This window comes from Hibiscus syriacus, unplaced genomic scaffold (assembly GCF_006381635.1).
Source record: "Hibiscus syriacus cultivar Baekdansim isolate YM2019G1 unplaced genomic scaffold, ASM638163v2 tig00110020_pilon, whole genome shotgun sequence".
Lineage (NCBI taxonomy): Eukaryota > Viridiplantae > Streptophyta > Magnoliopsida > Malvales > Malvaceae > Hibiscus > Hibiscus syriacus.
The window spans coordinates 622,598-649,718 of NW_024062568.1; the positions used below are offsets into that span (position 1 = coordinate 622,598).

Below are 27,121 nucleotides of genomic sequence, written 5' to 3' on the forward strand. Positions count from 1 at the left end.
AATGATACATGTAATGGGGCGTATAAAACTCGACTTGAATCAAAAAATTTATATTTTTAATTTGACTCAAATTGACTCGACTGTAATTTTATAAACTCGACTCGATTCAAGAAAATTTCAAAATCAAGTCAAACTATAAAATAGAATTATAATAATTCAAAAATTTTAGTAATTAAAGAATTGATTTTCAAGTTTGAGTCGAGTGACTCAATTCTGTATGAGATATATATATTGCATATGAAAAAATGTGAAAAAATATATATGTATTGTATGTGGTTATAGAAATTCGTTTAAATTTGAATCAAATAGTACTATAATATTATAAGTGTTTACAATTAAATTTAAAGAGAAACTCAAACAACTCGACTTAAATTTTATAAAATCATCCCGTTTCGAAAAAAATTCAACAAAATTTGAGTTATAAAATAATATTCAATAACTCAAATAAACTTGACTCGTTTAAATGCCGACCCCTAAGCCCTAACAACAACATATACATCAAGATATATTCGTGGATAAAGCCGTAGCCCCATTTGTTTTTTCTTCGTCTATGATCATTATTTGGCTCAAAAGTTTGAATCCTGAGTTTGATATTTGTTTAAAATTAAAAAGAGATTAAAATTGTATTTTTATAATTAAATTTATACATTTCAAAATTTAATTTAAATAAAAATATTTTAAATTAAAAAAAACACTACAATAATTTTCAAGATATTATTAGTTATGATTTTATCGTTAATGATTCTGATATATATATAATACTCAAAATATTTAGTTATAATTAGATCATCATTAATAAAATAAAAAATTATCAAAAAAAATTCAAAGTGACTGATTTAGAGAAGATAAATGTGATCTCAAGGGTTAAAATTATTAAGTCATATTAGAGATTTTCTTTAAACTAATCTCATTGTATAGAGAACATTTTTGAGAAGTTTAACTTTTTGATGTAACCCATGTAAAAGCTCTTCAAGATTCTAAAATACAATTGAAAAGGAATAAAAAAAAGTAGTAAATTTATTAAAAATATTATTTTCTTTAAAAGTTATACTCGAGTTGATATTATCTATATAATTAATAAAATAAGTAAATAAACTCATAATGACAATAATGATAATTGGGATGCACATAACCATTTACTTAAGTACCTTAAAGGTACAATGACTTAAAAATTACAATTTTTTAGATACATACAAGTTAAAAAAAATATTGTGATACAAATTAGATAATCGATAACGATGAAGTGAGTTTTCCTAGCGAATATGTTTTTATTTTGGAAGGAGCAACTATTTCTTTAATTAAAAATTTATTATTAGTTAAAATTATTTTACGAAACCAACTAATGAACTTAAAATAATTATAAAATAATAATTTAGATATTTATTTTATCAAATAATAATTTTTAAATACTAAAAACCATAATTTAGTGGTCAATTTTAATTAACTAATTATTAAGGGTAAATTATATAAATGGTCTCCTGATTATATGGTAATACTTTGTTAAGTCCATGATTTTTAAAAGTTATAAAATGATACCCAACTATAGAGAGATGTTTTGTTAAGTCTTCGGACTATTAAAAATTAGAAAATGATCACCAACTATTTATATGTTCTAAATTCATCCTATTTCGTTAAAAAATTAACGTACGTTTGGGTTGATAGTTAATTTGATGTCTGAAATATGATAAAAACATATTTTAATGATGTCTACTTGTACCGTCGTTGCTTTTAAATGTTGACTCAAAGACATAATATTTCAAGTACTAACTTGACGACATAATGTAAATAGAATATCGATTCATAAAATATAACTCAAACATTTTTGAAACCAAATTTAATCATATCTTAATCAACATGTTTACGTCAAGCTTAGACGACCGTCAATTTTTAATGAAAATGACGAGTTTAGAATCTATGAATAATTATGTGATCATTTTGTAACTTTTAATAGTCAAAGTACTCAACAAAACAACATCAAATAATCGAAAGATTATTTTAAAATTTTTAATAATCAGAGATTTAATAAAATAATATTTTAATAGTTAGTATACTCAACAAAGGAGTCCCGGTCTTTTGTATACTTTACCCAATTATTAATTATAAGATACTTGGTTTTAAGTTTCCTACTTCAAAGTCCAAAGAGTCAAAGCCACAAAACTTTTCTCCCTTTCTTCCTTAATCTTTTTACTTTATATTAGTTTCTCCATTTTTCTCTCCAACCAAACAGCAAAGGTTTCTCTTTAGTTAACCTCGTCCATCATCATCCCTTACTTGAAGTCCACAAAAAGACAGTCTTTTTAGGACAGCTCTCTTTATTGATCGAATCAAGAAAAAACATGAATTGTCTAGTTCGGGGCATCGACTGATTACCTTAGTTTAGGCTTTCAGTGAAGGCTTTTCAGATAACCGAGAATGTTCTTCACCGGTGATCCGACCAGTCGTAAACGAGTTGATTTGAGTGGTCGGAGCTCAAAGGAGAGAGATAGGCAGAAACTTTTAGAACAAACGCGATTGGAGAATCGCCGCCTGTTGTTGCGTCGCCAGAATTCTGCAGCTCTCAAGATTCAGGTTTGCTTTTGTTCTCATTTCGAGTTAGTCCGTTTCTTTTGTTAGTGGTTCAGGAGCTTTCTTTTTGTTGAGTTTTTCATTTCTTGAAAATGTTTTCATGCGAGTTTAATTTTAATATAAAAGGAGTAATGAACCACTTCAAGTAACAATGCTTCCATGTTACGGGGTGATGTAGATAATGTAACTTTGCGGGTTTATTGTAGGTGGATGTAGTCATTAGGTTCTAGGATTGATAAGAGCGAAATGCAAATTATAAATTAACTGATATGATTCCTAGTAACTGGATTATATTTGGAAACAGATTCAATGCCAAGCCATTTGTTTGTATGTTTGGTGTGTTAATGGAAAACCTTTCTTGACGATGTTGATTGTTGAGAGAGGGAATATGGTAATCATCGAGTCTTACTTAGGAAGATATGCACTTTAACGTATATTGAAAATATTCTATATTATATTGAAGAAAAGTCATTCTGGAATTGTGATTGAAGTGGATAAATTTTGCTTTTTCCCCTCAATAGGTCAATAGGTGGATGACTTTTTTCTAAACACTCAACGACCATATACTCCAATATGATTTTAGTTTTCTAAATTCAAATTTATTATCTTCAACCATAAGTTTGATTTTTTTAAGTGATCAGGTTTAAATGGTACTACTAAACTAAATGGCCTTTACATCATTAACATGTTTCTAAACCACATATTGTTTGTTTTGAACTTCTATTTTGCAGAGACCTTGTGTCTGGCGTGTTGTTGGGTTCTTAGTTATTTCTCTTGATTCTTTCTTAGCTATATCTGCTTTATTATTAACAGCACTAAGCTGAATTATGCACTGACTAAGGTGATATGTGAGAATCTTTTAGCTGTACCTTTCTATTATGCAATTTCGGATGAAAAAATGTTTGCTTGGATTTGTCTTTAAGAAATTATTGGCTTTCTTCTGCGAAGCGTTGACTAATTACTAGCTACAGAAATACTATAGAAGAAGAAAGGTAGTGGAAGCCGAACATGCCAAGGTCCGAGAGCACTTATACCAAACCTATGGAAAGCACTGCCAAAACGTAGATAGGTAAATCTGGACTCTTTAAGCCGTTTACACGTTAATGAGGATTCTGTTTAACATCAACACTGAGACTTGAAACACAATTCTTTTTAGCCTGTTTTAATGCTTTTCTAAATTACTTAGTCTATCATGTTAATTTCTGATTTAGTTCAACTTGTCTATGTTGATTGAACAGGCATTGTTTTGGTCCAGATTCGGTGTTCCTCTGCCAGCTAATTTTTTTCTTTGATGTGCGGAATTCAATGATTTTTCAGTTCTTGTTGAGACTTGCCGATTACTTCTGGATTTTCGTCGAGATTGTGGTATTCTTATCAGAATCCCTTCTTGAAAAGTAGCATCATGGATAAGTTGTTCTGTGTGTGCGCCTGCATATGTTTTTTTGTTTTGTAAATTATCACGGTATTGTTATCTTTCTTTCTTTCTCTCCCTAACTTTTCAATATAATTATGCAACAGGGGATGCAATTGGACTCTTTGCGGGCATGGACGATTCACCTAATCATTCTTTAGTTGCCTACAGACTGAAGCGGTTCTCATTTGCTTGTATTCAAGCTATACATCAGAACAGGTTAGTGCCTTGAACCTTCTTTTGGCTGTTGGGTTTTGACGTTTTGTCATAATTTTCATTTTCATTTTTGCATCTCATGATGTTTCTTACAACCCTTAGATGTTCTTTAGAGTCTCAGGGATCTAAAGTAGAAACATAATCAAGGGGAATAAGCGAATGCCTGTATTGATGTTTATATAATTTCATGCACCCATTTCTCTTTTTTCTATTCTCCCCTTTCTTGTATATGTTAACTTGTCTCACTTTTTATGTATTGCTTTTCTTATAACACATGTTTCTTGAAGTACGTGGTATGCTTACCTAGGAAACAGCTGATCACCTCCTATATCCAAATCCTGGTTCAGGAATGATACATGAACAACACCTTCAATTTTTCCATTTCTTGGGAACCCTTCTTGCAAAGGTACGTCATTGTATTACAGTCACCTAATGTATACCATAAGGGCTTAATTGATGAGGCTTTTCTTGTAGGCCATGTTTGAAGGGATTCTTGTGGATATACCATTTGCAACATTCTTCCTGAGCAAATTGAAGCAAAAGTAATGCTTTGAATGGTTTCCTCCTCTCTGGATGAGCTCTTTTTCAATTGTATTTTAGAGATACTGATACATGCATATTTCTTCTTTCAATTAATTAGTTACAATTATTTAAATGACTTGCCTTCCTTGGATCCAGAATTATATCGCCACCTTATTTTCTTAAAGGTGATTTTTCCTTCACCATTTCCTTTTCCCTTGCTGTATATTTCATGGAAAAACATTTAACCTTATTTCACTTTGTCATTTCTACATGTCATGCTTTATCCTTCTAATTTATCACACCTTTGGTATGGCTTTCAGCATTATCAAGGGGACATTTCAGAGTTGGAGCTTTACTTTGTAGTTGTGAACAATGAATATAGTGAATAAACAGAAGAAGAGTTGCTTCCGGGAGGCAAAAACATACGTGTCACTATTGATAATGTCATCACATTTATTCACCTTGTATCTAATCACCGTTTAAACTATCAGGTAGTGAGATAATTTCAAATTAGTTTAATGCATCCATCTTTTACCTTGCTTGATGGTGACACAATGCTATGGTTCTTTGCAGATACGTCAACAAAGTTCTCATTTCCTTAAGGGATTTCAGCAGCTTATGCGGAAAGATTGGATTGATATGTTCAATGAACATGAATCGCAGGTATAGTCATCTACTTTAAAAGCTGAAAAATATCTCTTGATGTTCTATATTTCCTTTCCTTGCTTTCAGGTTAATATTTACCGATGCATTGGATTTCAAGTCACTCAGGCTTGTCTGACCTATTAGCTTAAGTTTTGCAGTAAAATGGAATTCCATAAGCCATTTTACAGGTGAAACATGTTTTGATCATGATGGAATAAATTAAATATAAAAAAGGAATTTATAATTAATTAATTAAACATGAAAATCATTAATCTCTAAAATGTCTAAAGGCCTAGAGGCAATTACTTTTTTCTATGTTTTCTCTTTGCTTTGGGGGAAAAAAAAGCAATGTGCTTTTCCATGTGTCGTCCTGTTGTTTTGGATAGAGGTAATTTTTCTCCATTTTATTTTATTTTTCTCATAAGTTACATATTATTTTATAGAAGTTGGAGGTCTCATTAAAAACTCCCTTCGTATTCGTCCACATACTAAGAAGTATGTTAACGAACATTGGAAGGAAGAAAAGAGTACCTCATATTTCATTGAATAAAACACCCATTACAAATGAAAACACGAAATACCCTCAAAGGCTCAAACGAGGATAAACGCCATTACAAAAAACATAGTCACCTAAAACTCTCGCCTTCTCGACCACAAAAATCAAGAGGCAATCACCCTAAACCTAAGATAAAACTACAATGGTAGAATTCAATCAGGTCTAAGCATAATGGCAGAATTCAAGCTTCATCTATATTGTAGTGGCATGATTGCGCTTTTTTCCAAAGGTTGATGAACCTTCAAATTGTTATGCCTTTAAACATATTTTACATATTCTAGCATTAACATTGATTTTGATTAACGTGTACTTTGTATGTGTAATCCATTGACTAGAATTCTTAACATTTTCCTTTGATGATTTAAGCTTCTTGAAAGTATTCGTATATTCACTGTGGATAAACATGTACTTATTTTTCAAAGTATTGATATTTATTACTCGAGTGCCAGTGTCATTTTGATCTTTATAAATCCTTGAAATCTATTTTTCTCCGTTGCAGCTTCTGATATTGGGTTCACTTGATAGCTTGGATGTTGATGACCTTCGATGCAATGCCAATTATGCTGGTGGTTATCACAGTGTAAGTTGTTAAGCTTCTCCTCGTCTCTTTTTTGTTGATTTAAAATGATTTATTATTCACAAGTGTGCTTTGAATCTCAGTGGAAATGAAAGGACTGAGGAGTGTATATTATTACCGAATCGATGAATTGCTCTATTCAATATTATATCAAGAGTTGTTTGCTTTCAAAAACTTACTTTTACTTATTTGTTTAACAGGACCATTATGTCATTCATATGTTTTGGGAAGTCCTCAAAAGCTTTTCACTGGAAAACCAAAAGAAATTTTTGAAGTGAGTTACACCATATGTGATCTGTGTACTTAATTCTCCTCTTATGTTGTCCAATTGTTAGCTTCAAGAATAATGAACATGAGAGGATAATAATTTGATGAGATTTTTTTAGGTTTGTAACTGGATGTTCCCGAGGACCGCTGCTGGGATTCAAATATCTTGAGCCTCTATTTTGCATACAAAGGTAACAATCGTACCAAATGTACTCTGGGAATACAATAACTTATCAGTCATGTGATTAATAGGAGCATAAGCGTGATATAGATACTGCTTCATTATCTGTTTGCACTATATATATATATATATATATATATATAGGGTTAGGATCCACTTACACAATGTTAAACATTTTAGTTCAACCCTCTACTTTTACTCATCCAACGGTCTTAAATCTGTGTAAAATTAAGAAGTTTTACACTATATAATTAGATCTTATATATATTCAATCAGAAATTAAAGATTTTGCTGTGATTCATTTGCAGAGCTGGTGGAAGTGCCTCAGAAGAAATGTTGGACCAGTTACCGACTTCAGCTACTTGTATGAACCTTCTAAAGCTTCCACCATATAGAAGGTTTGTCTCTATTTGAATAGCTTACCGTAGAGTAAGTATGACTTTAAGATAAGACGTTTTTTTCGATATCTTGGCATGAAAGTCGGATTGCTGTTTATGGTCTTGTATCATTCAGAAGTCCCTTGTAAATTAGCCTGCAAAAGGATGGGACTAGCCATTCTCTTGCGCACCATCTGCGGCTCTGCTTACAACCATCCAAAATCTGATATAAAGCTGCCTGCTCTGTTACCATGGTAATATATATATTCGTAATGATTAACTTCCACATGATGTGTGTTTATGGTGCAGCAAAGAGCAACTAGAAGCCAAATTGATGTATGCCATAAATGCAGATGCGGGTTTCGATTTGAGTTGATGTATCCCGTGGATTCCAGTGCTACACGAAGCCAGGCTCTGTTGTTACTAGTTGCAATTAATATTAGAAGTTGGGAGGCAATGCTATGATGATAATCTCCAAGTGGTGTTTCAGAGGTACAAGCAAGGAGCCTTACGGAAAATGACCGAGCGCTGGGCCAAAGGCTGATGGCTAATCATAGCAATGAATAAATAGCCTGCTCCTTTAGTTGAAATGTACAAACGTGGAGATATCTGCAGCTTTATTGGCCTCTCTAACGCGAAGGTTTAATCGAACATATGAAGGGGCTGAATGGGAGGAGATAAGGAATCTGCAAAATCTATGAATTCTTGAAGATCACGTGTGAAGTGCAGCAGGAAGGCTTACCGTAATTCCCAGGTTTGGTCTTTTGTCATTAAGGTTTTCTTGATGCAAGTAAAATAAATAAATAATCCTTGAATAATAGTTCGTACATGAATAAATCAACATAAAAAAAATTCTGTTGTGCTATTTTATGGCTTCTGAGTAATTTCCATTTTCTTTCTCTCAATGGAGTCGAGCTTTATGCTCTTTAACATGAGCATTGCTTGGCTTTTCTCCTGCATATATTAGAAACATTTATGATACGGCTATAATCGAGTTTAGTCGAGCTTGAACAGTGAGAATTTCGAGTTTGGATTCAAGATTCATTGCTCAAAGATTCAGTTGGAGCCTGGTCGAATACTAGTATGAATCTCGAGCTTGATTTTGAGTTAAATCGAATAGTTCGAGCTTTAGCTTTGATTAAGATTGTTTACCTGATCTATATACATTATAGTTCTTGTTCTAACTTGTTTTATGTACTATATTATTTTTATATTTAAAAAACAAAATTCAGTTTGGGATTTTAAATTTAAATAACATTTTTTAAAAAGAATTAATGATATTTCTATAACTTATTCTACACAACATACTTGCATGAAAAAAACATCAATATATATCCTTTAAAACAATATCAATCATATACTTAAACACATCCGTTTCGTTTCATTAATGTTATTGTTGTTGCAACATCTAAAGATCTTTAGTCAAAGTTTATGCTGAAGTGCAATTGTTTACAAATAGAGATTAAAAATTCTAGGTAGTTTAATCAGTGTAATTTTTATAAAAAACATATAAGCACAATGATAAAATTGAGTTCGGAATCAAATCAAAACCGAAGAATTCAAAAAAAAAAAATCCTTTTTCCTATTTTAAAAGGAATCTACATTAATATTCGGAAAGAAAGAGATTCAATTCATAGAAGGTTGCAATCATCACCCAAATTGTCTACATGCATCATTACCAAAGCTTATAAATAGAGTTACATACTCAGCCCCTTCTTCACCAACTTGTCCCCATAACTTTCTGTTTGTTTCTCTCCTTTCATTCCAATTAAAATATGTCTCCATTAATTGTTGTTTGTTTCACCCTATTTCCCTTTACATTACAGCCACGCGTGTTCTCAACCCATGTGATTATTTTTTAAGTATGGTTTATTGGATAGTTGATTAAATCTTTAACATTCGATACCATTTTTGTGTTCGAGTTTTTATTTCTCAGTTACTTTATGAGAGCCATTACAAGTTTTATAGAATTGCCCGTCCAGCTCAGTTGGTAGAGCGCAAGGCTCTTAACCTTGTGGTTGTGGGATCGAGTTCCACGGTGGACAATTCATAATTCTGACTGCCGAAGGCCTTCCACGGAAGTTGCTCTCAACCTGGCATTGGGGGCAGCTTACTACCTTACCTCCCCCTCACCCTATTACATATGGGAATAGAGTCAGTTAATTTTTTTGACCACTTTAATAGGGTCTTGTGAAAATATGAGCATTTTGTAGCTAGCTTAATATCACACCTATAGATAGACATGTACGGAGTCAAATTACTAGCTCAAAAGATAAAGTATAATTAACTATATAAAAAAAATAGAGGATAAAATGAACTCGAAACATGTTTAAATAATATCAAATTGTTTATCACTTAAATCAATTCATTTGTTTATTTTTATTGAGATATCATAAAATAACTTTTTTTTAATGAATTTGTAGTTTGTGGAGTACGAAAAGATTATATACTTAGACGGAAGATCCAAGTATTCGAAAACATAGACCACTTATTCGACCTAGAAGATGGGTATTTTTATGCCGTAATGGACTGCTTCTGCGAGAAAACATGGTCGAGCTCCCCACAACACAAGATCGGATACTGTCAGCAATGCCCTGAGAAAGTGAAATGGCCAAACCACGAATTGGGATCTCCTCCACCACTTTACTTCAACGCCTGCATGTTCGTTTATCAACCAAATCTTGTTACTTACCATCAACTTTTAGAAACCCTAAAAGTCACAGCTCCTACTTCATTTGCTGAGCAGGTTTTGTTTAAAAACACTATTATTTTTCTGTTTTTATTACATTAATGGTGTTTTCTATGATGAATTAAGCTTGGGCTTTCGTTTTCACTAATGGAAAATGTAACACCCTAATTTAGGGGTTAAATTTAAGAAATTTTAAAGTGGTGAATTTAATTAGAATTTTGGAAGAAATTGAGGATTAAATTGAATATTTTCAAAGTTGACAGACCGTTTTAAGAAATGCAGGAAATTTAGTGGCTAAACTATTAATTTAGCCAATTTCCTATAGGAGAGAATTATAAACTCTCCCCGTGCACAAATCAGCATAATTTTCCCAGTTTTCTCTCTCCGATCAACCAACTTTCAACTCCGATCTACTCGTCGTCTGACCTCCGATCGACGAGCTGAAACCACTATCGTGTTCGTTGTCAACCGAGGAACAAAACCCCTCAAACCTTTCGTCGTGAATCGTCGTCGTTCGTCATTAATTTCAGTCGAAAGTATCGTCGGTAATAACTCGGTTTTAGTTGGGTTTTCATCGATTCACGACGATCGGGTCATCCGTTTACGACACCTCCCGCACCATCGTGTTCCTTGCATCGTTCCGAGTCTTTCGGTGTCATCCTTGGTCTCCGTCGACGGCGGCGCGTGATGAGGTGAAGCAGTCAAAGTTTCCAATTTGTTGAAATCGAGCTCTCCGTCGTTCAAAAATTTGAACTGAGCTTTGTAAGTATCTCGAAATCGCTCAAAATAATTTTTAGAAATTTTTCTGGGAATTTTACGCTGCCGGAATAGTACCCACGCTCCCCTACGCGCCGCCACTGCGCGTGGGGATGGTCCAAATGACCGGTTTGACCGATTTTGGTGCATAGTTGACCGGTTTGACCGGTCATAACCCGACCCGACCTGTTGATCGTTGACCACTGTTGACCAAAACTTTGACCGACTTTGATAGGGTATTAAACGACCTTTGACTTTGACTGAGTATACCTATCCTGACATTTTTCGACGTTCCAAATCCGATTCCGCAGTCCGTTTTTTGAAATTCAGACCCGAAGACCTCGAAATTGGCAGTCAAACCCGTTGACTTTGATTTTGACCGAAAATTTTAAATTTCCGAAAAGTCATATTTTATGCTTTCGACGTCCTGAATCCGAATCTGAAGTCCACTTCACAAAATTTGAACCCGGTAAGCTATTTTTCACTGATTTATCACCCGATTCGATCTGTTTATCGCAATTAAGCTTCGTTTTTTTTATGTAATTTCTATTGATATGGATCTGAGGAAATATTGGATGATGATTTCAAGATCAAGGGCGTTCGAATGGAATTTTATGATCGATCAGTATTGCACGAAAATCGAGGTAATACTTTACTACATCTTTATGCTTTATAGAACATGTTGGTATTGGTAAACGCATGAATGGAAATGTTTGATCTCATATGTGTAATTAATGAAGATCTACACTTGATACGAATACGGTAGCAAGTAGGTAACTAAATTTGGCACATATGATTATTATAAGAGATTGAGGAATTGTTAGAATTAAATTATAAGTTCTGTGCTTAGTGATAAAGAAATCAACATGGATTTGTAACTTATAGTTTATTTCATCAAAGATTAAATGTTAAAGGTATTTGGATGGGAAATTATGATAATACTCCGGTAGGGTAAAATTACGAAAATATCCTTAAGTTGTAAGATGTCAATAATTGTCCCTGGAAGTTGATTAATAACTCTGAAATGATATATTGATATGATAAAACTACAGATGTGCTTAAGAAATGATAGATTTTGCTTATAAAATACGGATAACCGATTTTTAACCACTAGAGGGTTTGTGCAAGATATTAGAATTCTATTAAGTAATCATTTCAAGATAAGAGAATGTTCGGGAAAGCAATTAATCATAGGATCTCTAAATTATATTATGTTCGTTAAGAGCTAATATTGAAATTATCTGGTTAAGAAATTACGGAAATGCCCTTAAGAGGTAAAATAGTCCTAGTTAACGCTGAATGAGAAAATACTTTGAGGATTCATACTTAACTCGATTAAGTACGGATTTGATTGTTAAGATCCTGACTTAGTTTAGGAAAATTCCTGATTTTCCATTTGTAAAATCTGAGAAGACACTTGACCCGAAAATATTCGAATAATGAGTAAATACTTGAAGAGTAATTTATCGGGGGTATTATGCTGTCATAATTGTTTGAAAGGACTGAAATAAATGATAAGATTGAATTTAATAGTAAGATCGGAAGGAATGAAATGATTGAAATACGCTGAATCTATAAAATGACCAAAATACCCCTGTAATGTAAATGACTCAAGAATATCACCAATCTCAGGAATGATTGAATATCCTCGAGCTCTGAAATGAATGGAATAAAACTGAACATCAAAATTACCAAAATACCCTTATGGCCTAAATTAAGTAAATGTCTTGGATTAATTAAAGAATCCAAGTAAGCATAAGTATTGGACTACCTTTAAAGGTAATGGAAAATAATTTAAGTGAATAGATCAACCCTAAAGCTATATCAATACCTGAATGGCATAGATATTACTGGAATATGTATTCGTCTTCTCAAGTTTGGCTCGATGATAAATTTTGGAAGTATTCAGCTCAGCTTAGCTCTAGATCGTATTCAGTAATAAGAATTGGATGTTTGTTCGACAAATCAACCACGAAGACCAAATTGAATGGAATGGAAGTACAACATGTATCTAAAATTCAGGAACGTTTGAATTACTCTGAAAAATCTTGAAGTAACTGGAATGGACATGACTGCTAAATGAACTAGATAACCTCAATAACTGAGGATTTAATAAGTGATTTGGATAAGTCTGGAAACTCTGATGAGTTTATATAGTGTACAATTACAATGGGTTATGAACAAATTAATCAAGTACGTCAGCATTTCATGATATTGTGGAAGCGTGGAAATGAAATAAAGACATTGGAAGATTTATTCAGCGATGATTCCGAAAATGGTCTACGGACAAGAATTTTTGGTATTAAAGAGTAAATACCTTAGAAGGAAAATGAATTGATCAGTCGATATAGATTGTTAAGGTTCTGAATCTTCGTTCTCAAGTTGTTCGATTATCCGATCAATTAACATGGATGTAAAGGATTCTGAATACCCTTCTGGTTACGTACAACTTCTGAAAACTGTCTGAATAAGATAATATCATGATAATTCATATTCTGAATAACTGATGATTCTGTCAGTTAATGAACTCTTCCAATAGTGATTCTAAATTCCAACATTCTATCGACATACTGAAGAACTGTGTTTCTCTGCCTGATACAGTACCTCTAAATAATACCTGTAAACTCTGGTGTGTTCCCTAATTACATGAATATTTTATCTGATTTCAAATTTGAATTCTGTTATGATACCTGACCTGGATTCTGATCTGATATTGACATGGATTTTGATCTGATACATGACTTGGATTCTGATATGATACTTGACTTGAATTATGTTTTGATTTTTGATATATCCGTTTACGGACGGAACATGTTTTATTGGGGGGGTATTGTTGGAGGAAGATTACTTGGAGGTTCCTCGGCTGTGTGCTCAGGGCCTTACTTACCGGTTCCTCGGCTGTGTGCTCAGGGCCTTACTGGACGTGACGGAGTTGTATGGTTCTGGGGAACCTACACATTTTGTTCGTGACGGATGAGGGTATATATATATATGTTTTAAAAAGATCTGAAAAGTTACATGGTTTTTGGGAACACACTAGAAAACCTATTATGATCTCCTGAACTCAATCATCCGAAATATTTCTCTGAACTGAAAGCTCATTGTCCGTTACCACCTGAAACTGCTCAGCATAAAAATATGTACATGTTCGGAAACAATAAGGAAATGTATATTTATCTGTATCTGCATGTTCATCAGCATCATCTGGTAGTTCTGTATTACTGAGCTTTCCAAAGCTTACTCTATTACTCACCTTTTCAGGTTAAAAGAATTGTACCAGTGCATCTATCGACTTCAATAAGGGAGTTCTTCCGGCGTTGTTGCAGAGTATGGTACATGTTATTAGGGGGCATGTAATTGTATTTTGATTTATATACGAGTCTGGAAATCTGCTTTATTTTTAAAATAGTGACAACTGATTTTATAAGTTACATGTTTCAATAAAAGTTTTAAATTTTCCTCTATTTTTACAGTGGGTCGCTCCGGTGGCCCAAATATGACACCCCGGATCGGATTTGGTTACCCTTAACGGTCTGTGGGGGTTACAGAAAATGCACGACTTTCTGAATATGTTTTTCAGGGAAATCTATAAGCCTATCCCATTAGTTTATAACCTTGTTTTGGCTCTCCTATGGCGCCACCCCGGAAATGTAGAGCTTGATAAAGTGAAGGTGGTTCATTATTGTGCCACGGTAATATTTATCTAAAGCCTAAATCTTAAACGCAAGATATTTAATGTTTTATCATAGAGTAGTATACAACGAGAAGAGAGATGTTTTACATCCCCAAAAAATTGTTATGATTGGAAATATTATTGTTTCTGGTACAAAATTTCCTGTAAAAATGAAAAATGCTCCATCTTTTAGTTGGATTTGAATTATTGATTTAAGCAATCGGAAGTAAACAATTAGATTTATCATTTAAATGTTTAGTGTTGGTGTTTTAAAATATGGAATCATTGCCTCTTATAATATTGGAAATAAATAAGTGATGCTTTTATATATGATGGACCTTGATCAATCGGTGGTTATCATATATTTTTTAATTTATAAGAGTCTAAGCTAAGACATTAAGTATGTCGAGAATGAACATAGGAGGATGTAAGATGTCTCGACTAAGTAAAATATCGAGGGAGCTGGAGATGGAATCATATATAGGTAGTATACTAACATTATCTGTAACCCCCTAGACCCGGTCTGTAAGTTAGACCCAAACTTAAGTGGTCACATATCCTATTCATAGATTTTTTTTAAACAACTTATAATACATTAGATATAATATAGAACAAAATATTAATAATACAGATATATCCAAAACGATAGCAAATATATGTCACCAAACCATAACCGAAAAACATATAGAGATATACGTTCGTACAAAATAGGTAGTTGATCTCCCCTGATGCCAAATTTGCTAGCTTACAGACTGCTGTTATCTGAAAAAGGGTAAAAACTACATAATGAGCCAAAAAGCCCAGTGTGCTTCCAACAGTATATAAACACATACTAATAAAATATTCCAGTAAAATCAATTTATCAACAAATTTATTTTCTTTAAAATTATGAACACTATTTCCATCCACTCACTCCGATTTCTATTATTTTTTTATATATTTTCCAGAACCATACACCCACCTGCACACCAGTAAGGACTTACCCTGAGCACAAAGCCGAGGAGCCTGCGGTAATAACTTTCCCATCCAATCACTCCAATCACCAAAATATGTAGGTTCCCAAGAACCATACACCCACCTACACACCAGTAAGGACTTACTCTGAGCACAAAGCCGAGGAGCCTGCGGTAATAACTTTCTCATCCAATCACTTCAATCACCAAAATGTGTAGGTTCCCCAGAACCATACACCCACCTGCACACCAGTAAGGGCTTACCCTGAGCACAAAGCCGATGAGCCTGAAATACTTCCCTCAATAATACCCCATTGACAGTAATAAATATGTATGTATTCAGGTGAAAATAAATGTCAATCCATTAAAACATGAAAATGGTTCATGCTTGAAAATCATATGCAGAAATTACAGAAACCATACATCAGATCAGTAAAATCCGGTAAATCAGGTGTTGGGTAACCAGTATTCAGAAAACATGTATCGTGTTATAATAACATTCAACATCATCATAAATTTGAAACAATTCATATGATAGTTTAAAACAGTAAGATAACACCGTCAGGAAACACACCTGTAACAGTTTAAGAAATCAGATAAGGAAGCCTACTACTGAGTCTGTCGATCACGCTCTGCTGCAGCGCTAGATCCTACGAATCGGAAAAATCCATATTGGAATCCTAATATAAATAATCTTAATCTTTATTTAAATAATATACGAAAACCTACGGGTAATTCTCGTAGTACGCGGTTCGAGATGATTTAACAAACGGACAACACTGGACCTAACTGATCCTTGATTAGGTGAAACACGAGTATCTTCATAAAATATTTTTACTAAATCAATTCCTTAACCAAATCTCAAATAAATAATCAAAATAATAAAATACTAAGCCTTTTTGGATTCACATGCTCGATTCGGGAATTTCGGGTCAGAATTTGGCAAAACAGACTTCGGAATCAGATTCAGGATGTCGAAAAACATAAAGTATGACCTTCTGAATATTTAAATTCTTGGTCAAAGTCAAAGTCAAAGGGTTTGACTGACAATTTAAAGACTTTTGGGTTCATATTTGGTGAAACAGACCCCAAAAACAGATTCGATATGTCAAAAAATGTCAGGATAGATATACTCGGAAAAGATTAACGGTCGTTTAATGGTCGGTCAAAGCCGGTCAAAGTTCTGGTCAAAGGTGGTCAACGACCAACGGTCATCGGGTTGGGTCGGGTCGGGTCAGGCCGGTCAACCAAGTTTAGACCGATCAAACCGGTTTCAACACTGGCTGAGCCTTCCCCACGTGCAGTGGCAGTGCGTAGGGGCACGTGAGACCTCATCTAGTGTCCTATAATTCACGAAAAAATTTCTAAAAATTATTTTGAGCGATTTCGAGATACTTACAAAGCTCGGTTCAAAATTTTGAACGGCAGAGAGCTCGATTTCAACAAATCGAAAACTTTGACCGCTTCACCTGCCCACGCGCCACCGTCGACGGAGACCAAGGATGACACCGACAGACTCGGAACGACACAAGGAACACGATGGTGCAGGAGGTGTCGTAAACGGAGCAACGATCAACGATGAATTTAAGATTTTCTCGGTGATAGAGCTAAAAAAACGTCGAGACTTTGACTTGAAATTCACGGCGTTTGGCAGCGTTTCACTTCAATTAGTTTAAGGGATTTGTTTCTCGCTCGATGATGAACACGATGGTGTTTTCAAATCGACGATCAGAGGTCAGACGACGTCGGAATCGTGGTTGGAAGTTAGGGCTTTGAGGGAGGAAATTTGGTGAAATTCATTCTGATTTCAGAATGAATTTCACGCTTATAATGTGTGAATGCCAACACTCCAAGGGTAAATTTAGGGCTTAGTCCCTGAATTTTCTTCATCTCTAAAATAAGCTACAAGTTTTAAATTCTTTCAATTTAGTCCCCAAATTTCACCAATTTACTTAATTAAAACCTCAAATTACAATTATATATATATATATATATATATTTTCAAATTTTTGGGTTGTTACAATTCTCTCCCTCTACAAGAAATTTCATCCTCGAAATTTACCTTATGAAAATAGATGAGGAAATTGAGCCTCCATTGATTCCAAAGTCTCCTAAGTAGCTTCTGAGGGGCTACGATTACTCCACTGAACTTTGACCATTGGAATACGCCTATTCCAAAGAACTTGCTCATCCATCTCTAAAACCTGAACATGCTCCTCATCATATGACAAATCAGGTCTCAGCTCTACCTCGTCAACTTGAATGATATGATCTGGATCTGGATGGTATCGCCTTAACACAGACACATGAAAAACATCATGAATACTACTGAGCTGGGAAGGCAACTCAAGCTAATAAGCAACAGGTCCAACTTTCTTCAAAATACGATACGACCCAATAAATCGCAGACTCAGTTTACCCTTACGTCCAAATCTCAATACCTTTTTCCATGGGGATACCTTGAGAAAAACCTGATCTCTAACTTCAAACTCGATATCCTTACGTCGCTTATCTGCATATGATTTCTGTCTATCAAATGCCTCTTTTAAGCGATCACGGATCAATCTGACAGTATCTTCAGTCTCTCGAACCAAGTCTGGACCCAAAGTTTTTCTATCATGCAATTTTGTCCAACATATAGGAGTACGACATCTACGTCCATACAAAGCCTCGTACGGTGCCATGCGAATACTTTCCTGTTAACTATTATTGTAAGCAAACTCAGCTAATGGCAAGAAATCTTCCCAACTACCACGAAAATCAATCACACAACCCCGTAACATATCCTCCAATACCTGAATAACTCACTCAGACAGTCCATCAGTCTGAGGATGAAAAGCTGTGTTGAAATTCAAACGAGTACCCAAAGCCTCGTATAAAGCCTTCCAAAACCTGGAAGTGAACCTTATATCTCGATCATATAAGATAGACAACGGTATACCATGAAGTTTAACAATCTCCGAAATGTACAACTTAGCCAGTTTGTCTAGAGAATAATTAATCCGGATAGGGATAAAGTGCGTTGACTTGGTGAGTCGATCAACAATCACCCAGATAGAATCCTTTTTGGAATGAGTAAGAGGAAGACCAGTAACGAAGTCCATTATAATGCGCTCCCATTTCCACTCAGGAATCTTAATTGACTGTAACAATCCAGATGGATGCTGGTGTTCTGCCTTAACCTACTGACAAGTCAAACACCTCGCCACAAAATTTGAAATATTCTTTTTCATACCAGTCCAAAAGTAGCGCTCCTTGAGATTATTGTACATTTTGTCCCCTCCAGGATGCATAGCATAAGGACTACTATGAGCCTCTTGAAGAATAACTTGTCTCAACTCATCATCTTTAGGTACGCAGTAACGACCGTAAAAACACAAAATACCATCATGATTCACAGTATACTCTGAACCCGTTCCTTGCTTAACTTGCTCAATAATGGGAACCAATGAGCTATCCAGAAGTTGTTTGGTCTTAATCTCCTCGACCAAAGTAGGTTTAACCTGCAACTCTGCTAACAAACTATTATCATCAAATAAACTCAAGTTGACGAATAAGGCTCTGAGATCTGATATCGTCTTACGGCTCAAGGCGTTTGCTACTACATTAGCTTTTCCTGGATGATATTCTATCTTTAAATCATAGTCCCTTAGAAGCTCCAACCAGCGACGTTTTCTCAAATTTAATTCTTTCTGAGTAAGTAGATACTTCAAACTCTTATGATCAGTATACATATAACACTTTTCTCCATAGAGGTAGTGTCTCCAGATCTTTAAAGCAAAGACCACAACAGCTAACTCCAGATCGTGAATAGGATAGTTACGCTCATGCGGCTTTAACTGACGCGAAGCATAAGCGACAACCTTTCCATATTGCATCAAAACACATCCTAATCCAGAGTGAGAAGCATCACTATAGATAGGAAAAATCTTTTCCATATTTAGGTTGAATCAGCACTGGGGCTTGAGTTAGAACAGTCTTCAATTTCTCAAAGCTAGTTTGTTGGTTCACAGACCAAACAAATGGAACATTTTCCTTAATAGTTTCGTCAGAGGAGTTGCAATAAGGGAGAACCCCTCAACAAAACGACGGTAGTAACCAGCTAATCCCAAAAAACTATGGATCTCAGAAACTTTCCTGGGTTGCTTCCAGTTCAGAATAGCCTCCACTTTGCTTGGATCCACCCGAATACCATCAGCATAAACGATATGTCTAAGAAAAGTCACTTCGCTGAGCCAAAACTCACACTTGCTCAACTTAGCTTATAGTTTATTCTCCCTTAGAGTCTGTAAAACAATCCTTAAATGCTCCTTATGTTCTCTTCACTTCTAGAATACACCAGTATATCATTAATGAACACAACTACAAACTGGTCCAAATAAGGTCAAAACACCCTATGCATCAGATCCTTAAAAGCAGCAGGGGCATTTGTTAATCCGAATGACATCACTAAAAACTCATAATGCCCATACCGAGTACGGAAAGTAGTCTTCGGAATATCCGAGTCTTTCACCCTGAGTTGATAATAACCAGACCTCAAGTCTATTTTTGAAAAGATAAAAGCCCCTCGAAATTGGTCAAATAGATAATCGATCCTGGGCAGAGGATATTTGTTTTTAATCGTGAGTTTGTTCAGTTTCCTATAATCAATACAGAGTCTCAATGTCCCATATTTCTTCTTGATAAAGAGAACTGGGGCTCCCCACGGTGATACACTGGGTCGGATAAATCCCCTGTCCAACAACTCCTGAAGTTGGACTTTTAGTTCCTTAAGCTCCTTTGGGGCCATACGACAAGGAGCCATTGAAACCGGAGTGGAACCAGAATATACTTCAATTTCAAACTCAACCTCTTTATCTGGCGGTAATCCAGGCAACTCCTCGGGAAAAACATCAGAAAATTCCTTGACAATCCAGATGCCTTCAATATCAGATTGAGAACTCCTGGTATCCAATATATAAGCAAGAAATGCCTCAGAACCTTTCATGATCATCTTCTCAACTACCAAAGCTGACACAACATTCGTCAGAAATCCACGGCGTTCCCCGATCATTACAATCTTTCGATTATCTGGGGTCTTCAGAACAGCTCTCTTGGTCTCAAAATCAATATTTACTTGATTTTTGTCCAACCAATCTACACCAAGAATCAAATCAAACTCTTCCAAAGGTAACTCCATCAGGTCAGTCAGAAAAATCTCCACATTGATCTCTATAGGACACTTTCTAAAAATACGATCCAACACGATGGACTTGCCCAAGGGACTTTGAACTATCACCAAATGCTCAGTATTCTCAACAGGAATATTTAGACCCTCAGAAACGGAATGTGATACATAGGAATTGGTAGAAACACTATCAAACAATGCAAAGTAGGGAAACTGAATGAATAATAACAGTACATGCAGTCACATTAGGCCCATCACAATCCTGTCGAAGTCTAGCAGTGTAAACCAATACAGGTTGTCTGGCCTCAGATCTGATTGGACCCCTACTCTGAGATGCTCGACCTCTACTAGCTGATTCTGGTACTCTATTTTGATTACGACTCACTGCTGGAGTCTGAACCGTACTCTGAGTACGTGTGAGAGTACGAGCTGGCGTCTGAACTGTTGTAATTGGCCTTGGACAATCCTTCATGAAATGGTCACGAGAACCACATCTAAAACATGTACCTAATTTCTTCCAGCATTCTCCAGGATGTCGTCTCCCACAATAATCACATAACTGCAAAGGTTACCACCCAGAAGAATCACCATGTCTAGAAGAATGTACAGCTGAAGAACCGGATGCCACAGGCCTGATACTCGCCCCACTTCTCTGTAAAGACGTACCCCTACATCTCTTGCTGGGGTGTGCAGAAGAATCAACAGAACCGGAAGGCCTCCTGAATCGGGTTTGAGTTCGATCACTATCTCTCTTGTGCTCCATACCCAAATGCTATGTTTCCTCAGTAGTCTTGGTTATCTCAACCAATGCATCAAAATTCCTCTCTCAGTGGGTAGCGACTCGACTCCTGATCTCATACCTGAGTCTATTCTCGAACCTCAAGCATCAACTTGTCTCAGTGTCCACAAGTCCAGGAGCATACCGGCTCAGTCGGATGAACTCAATCTCATAACACATAGCAAACATGCTACTCTGCTCCAGATTCTGAAACTCCTGAAGTTGCTCCTGCATGTATCTCTCTCCGATGTAGCGGCTCTAGAAGCGCGTCTTGAAAAGATCCCATGTTAACTTGTTTCTCGGAATACTACCAAAAATTGATTGCCACCATCTGAAGCTCTCTTTCTTCAACATAGTTAGGGCCCCCTTCAACTTCTGCTCAGGTATGAGGTACATCTTATCCATAATCCTCTATGTGTCTTCCAGCCAATATTCAGCGTCTGTCGAAGGTCCACCAGTAATACCCTCGAATGGAACTACACCAGCAGCAACCAGAGAATTTGAAATCTCAACCGCAATCATATTAGTAGGGGCTCTGGCAGCTCTCTGAAACATACGAAATATAGCTCTATTAATGGCGTCTTCATTCATGTCAGTATCCTCATCTCTAGTGACGGGAGGGTCTATCATAGGAGTAAACTGATCATCATGAGAAAGGGTCGGATCTATTTGTGGAACAAGAGGATCACTTGGTGACATCGGATCGTCTATCGTAACAGAAGGTCAAGTGCCTCGTCTTGGACCACGGCCACGTCATGTCCTACGACCTCTAGCAGTACTCATCGTTGGATCTATAAGACTCTACAGAAAGAATTTGAAACATATGTCAAATTAGCATCAGGGATATCGAGAAAACTTTAAATCATAATATAATATGACATTTTTTTCCAAAGTTTAGGACCCATATACAGTCCGAGTGTTTAAAACCTGGCTCTGATACCACCAAATGTAACCCCCCAGACTCGGTCTGTAAGTTAGACCCAAACCTAAGTGGTCACATATCCCATTCAGAGATTTTTTTTAAACAACTTATAATACATTAGATATAATATAAAACAAAATATTAATAATACAGATATATCCAAAACGATAGCAAATATATGTCACCAAACCATAACCGAAAAACATATAGAGATATACGTTCGTACAAAATAGGTAGTTGATCTTCCCTGATGCCAAATTTGCTAGCTTACAGTCTGCTGTTATCTGAAAAAGGGTAAAAACTACATAATGAGCCAAAAAGCCCAGTGTGCTTCCAACAGTATATAAACACATACTAATAAAATATTCCAATAAAATCAGTTTATCAACAAGTTTGTTTTATTTAAAATTATGAACATTATTTCTATCCACTCACTCCGATTATTATTATTATTTTTATATATTTTCCAGAACCATATATCCACCTGCACACCAGTAAGGACTTACCCTGAGCATAAAGCTGAGGAGCCTGCGTTAATAACTTTCCTATCTAATCACTCCAATCACCAAAATGTGTAGGTTCTCAAGAACCATACACCCACCTGCACACCAGTAAGGACTTACTCTGAGCACAAAGCCGAGGAGCCTACGATAATAACTTTCCCATCCAATCACTTTAATCACCAAAATGTATAGGTTCCCCAGAACCATACACCCACCTGCACACCAGTAAGGACTTACCATGAGCATAAAGCCGAGGAGCCTGAAATACTTCCCTCAATAATACCCCATTGACAGTAATAAACATGTATGTATTCAGGTGAAAATAAATGTCAATCCATTAAAACATGAAAATGGTTCATGCTTGAAAATCATATGCAGAAATTACAGAAACCATACATCAGATCAGTAAAATTCGGTAAATCAGGTGTCGGGTAACCAGTATTCAGAAAACAGGTATCGTGTTATAATAACATTCAACATCATCATAAATTTGAAACAATTCATATGATAGTTTAAAACAGTAAGATAACACCGTCAGGAAACACACCTGTAACAGTTTAAGAAATCAGATAAGGAAGCCTACTACTGAGTCTGTTGATCACGCTTTGCTGCAGCGCTAGATCCTACGAATCGGAAAAATCCATATTGGAATCCTAATATAAATAATCTTAATCTTTATTTAAATAATATACGGAAACCTACGGGTAATTCTCGTAGTACGCAGTTCGGGATGATTTAACGAACGGACAACATTGGACCTAATTGATCATTGCTCAGGTGAAACACGAGTACCTTCATAAAATATTTTTACTGAATCAATTCCTTAACCAAATCTCAAATAAATAATCAAAATACTAAAATACTAAGTCTTTTTGGATTCACATGCTCGATTCGGGAATTTCGGGCCAGAATTTGGCAAAACAGACTTTGGAATCAGATTCAAGACGTCGAAAAACATAAAGTATGACCTTCCGGATATTTAAATTCTTGGTCAAAGTCAAAGTCAAAGGGTTTGACTAACAATTTGAAGACTTTCGGCTTCGAATTTGGTGAAACGAACCCCAAAAATAGATTCAGGACGTCAAAAAATGTCAGGATAGGTATACTCGGAAAAGATTAACGGTCGTTTAATGGCCGGTCAAAGTCGATCAAAGTTTTGGTCAAAGGTGGTCAACGGTCAACAGGTCGGGTCGGGTTAATAGGTCGGGTTGGGTCGGACAGGTCAAACCGGTTTCCACACTGGCCGAGCCTTCCTCACGTGCAGTGGCGGCGCGTGGGACCTCCTCCGGTGTCTTATAATTCACGGAAAAATTTCTAAAAATTATTTTGAGCGATTTCGAGATACTTACAAAGCTCGATTCAAATTTATGAACGGCGGAGAGCTCAATTTCAACAAATCGAAAACTTTGACCGCTTCACCTCCCGACGCGCCGCCGTTTACAGAGACCAAGGATAACACCGGCGGACTCGGAACGACACAAGGAACACGATGGTGCGGGAGGTGTCGTAAATAGAGCAGCGATCGACGATGAATTTAAGATTTTCTCGGTGATAGAGCTAAAAAAGTCGAAACTTTGACTTAAAATTTACGGCGTTTGGCAGCGTTTTACTTCAATTAATTTAAGGGATTTATTCATCGCTCGATGATGAACACAGTGGTATTTTCAAATCGACGATCAGAGGTCGGACGGTGTCGGAATCGTGGTTGGAAGTTAGGGCTTTGAGGGAGGAAATTTTGTGAAATTCATTTTGATTTCAGAATGAATTTCACGCTTATAATGCGTGAATGCCGACACTTCAGGGATAAATTCAGGGCTTGATCCCTGAATTTCTTTCATCTCTAAAATAAGTTATCAGTTTTAAAATCTTTCAATTTAGTCCCTAAATTTAACTAATTTACTTAATTAAAACCTCAAATTATAATTATATTTTTTTTTCAAATTTCCAGGTTGTTACATTATCGCCTTCTAATTTTTCCATGTTCGTCTCATACCGGATGAGTTTTATGTCTACGAGCCAAGTTTTATTAGGTAGAACTGCAATGTCACACACCAAGAAATATGGGCTATCCATTTCATCGTTTTTGATCAAGTGAAAAGCATCTGAACTATCTATTTGGTTTGAATTTTCTCAAATTCGTTTTTGAGTATTCCTCACGGTGAGGCATTTCCCGAGGCTTCACTGCTCAATCGATATTGAGACAGATGCAGTTCCTAATTAGATTTTTTTTAAACTGTGGACAGCATTGCTAGCGACAAACTTTGGTGGAGGAGAGAGTCCACCGTGATATGCGATCTGTTGGGATTTTTTTTAAATTATAAATGCAAACACATATTACGTTTTGAATAGTTGATAAATTTTTATTAAAGTTCATGACGGATCGTATACTTAAAGGTAAACTATTCATATAGACCTTTTTTTCAAAGGTATCTTTAACTCTGGTTATTAATTTAAAAATTGAAGGTAAATGATCATTAATATTATCGGATTTAAATCTTTCCGTCGTTAACCCTTAATTAATATGTGATATAGTTGATAGATTAAAATCAAACGGAGTTTAAGGATTTAAAGATTAAAATTGAACGAATCGATAACGTTAGAGATCATGTACCTTTATTTTTTAAATTAATGACCAAAATCAATCAAACCGAAAATAAAATAAACTATTCGCCCTACACTTAAAATACAGTATAAGCAAAATTACACTTTGATCCAAAAAAAAAATTAAATTGTTGCACCCTTAACTTGGATCTTCAAAATCAGTAGAATTGTTGCAATCGGCAGGAGTAAAATCACAAGTGAATCAAACAGATCCAAATCGCATGATGGCAATAAGAAGTGTGAAGACTCTCAAGTGGAAGATGAAGTTGGAGAAATCCTTCAATGTCCCAACTACACCTTCCTTTTCCACCATTCCAAACCTTGCCCACACTTTTCTAAACCCTAAACCCCAAACACCAAAATGTTCCTTCTCTCACCCACCAAGAGCTCCACAACATCAACCTCCTCCTCCCCCGCCTCTGCCTCTCCGACCACCTCGCCACCGCTATCCACCTCATCACCGTCGCACTCACTCTCCCTAATCCTCCCCATAACCCCAACTCCCTCTCACTCTCCATTCTCATCCACTCCCTCACTCTCCAGCCCGACTTGAAACTGCCCATCTCACTCCTCAAAAGTATCCCACGAGGTCACCCATATGTGACCCCCATTTCCACCATGCTCATTGCTTCTTTTCTCAAAAAGGGTAGGCCTAAAGATGCTTTAAAAGTGTACAAATGGATGCTCAGGCCTGGCTCTCCTTGTGATTCTATGGTGGACAAGTCTGCCTATGGGATTCTGGTTGGTGGGTTGTGTGGTGGTGGGTTGGTTCTTGAGGGCTTGATGATTTTGAGGGATATGTTGAGGGTTCATCTTTTACCTGGGGAGGGTCTTAGAAAAAGGGTGGTTGGGAGTTTATTGAGAGAGGCTAGGGTTAGGGAGTTTATTGAGAGAGGCTAGGGTTATGGAGGCAATGGCGTTGGATCGGCCTGTTCGATCCGATGGGGGTCTCGATAAGGTGTTGGATTTGTTGGACCACTACATTGGGAATTGGTCAGACAGGCTTGCACCAGGTATGTTATTCTGATATGTGCGATTAGGCTAACTAGTTTATTGTTCCGGATTACAGATGTACTAACTTCTATAATTGCATTGATAAGTGGTCGTTAACATGGTTAACTAAGTACGAATTGCTGTTTGTTTAGTGTCTTGAAGTACATTTGTTCTCATGCTATTGTAGTGTGCTCGTACTAGAATCGAAATGTATTTCGAGAAGTTAATCTGATATATAATTTGGAAGAGATTGATTGATTCTATATATCTGAAGAAAAATCCGATGCAGAAACATGCCATTTATTGAAGCCTGAACTATCCGGTGATGAAGAATTCCCAGACAAGTTAACATGAGGAGAATGTTTATCCTCTTGCTTGGGAGGTGTCGGTTTGTGCATGTTTATCACCCTCTCAACCATTTTAGTTCCAAATACAACAGGGCTCATGTTCAGTAGGTACAACTTACTGCAGGAACATAGCTCTCACTGACATGCAACATAGCACCATTAGGGGAACATCCCGTTGAAGGAGAGCATGACTGCCGTCTTGTTCTACCAGTAGGACCTGGTTCAGCGGAAGAAGATCGGGAACATAGTGTTCCAGGCCTCCATCTTTTTGCTGAAAGTTATTCCTGCTAAGCTGCGAAATAGTACTAACTGGTTTTGATGGCAAGTCAATAACACAAAAAAATATTAATGAGTTCCAAGATAACAGGCAGTCATCCATGTCCCTTCGTAGTTTAAAAATAAGGCTTCTTAATCAGTTAATG

The 27,121-nt window shown here is 35.9% G+C and overlaps 2 pseudogenes; both read left to right on the top strand.

Annotated features, from left to right (window-relative positions):
- Positions 1 to 2,168: 2,168 nt before the first annotated feature.
- LOC120213374 lies at positions 2,169 to 8,160 on the top strand (annotated as a pseudogene).
- On the top strand, positions 7,907 to 14,469 carry LOC120213376 (annotated as a pseudogene).
- The last annotated feature ends 12,652 nt before the right edge of the window (positions 14,470 to 27,121 follow it).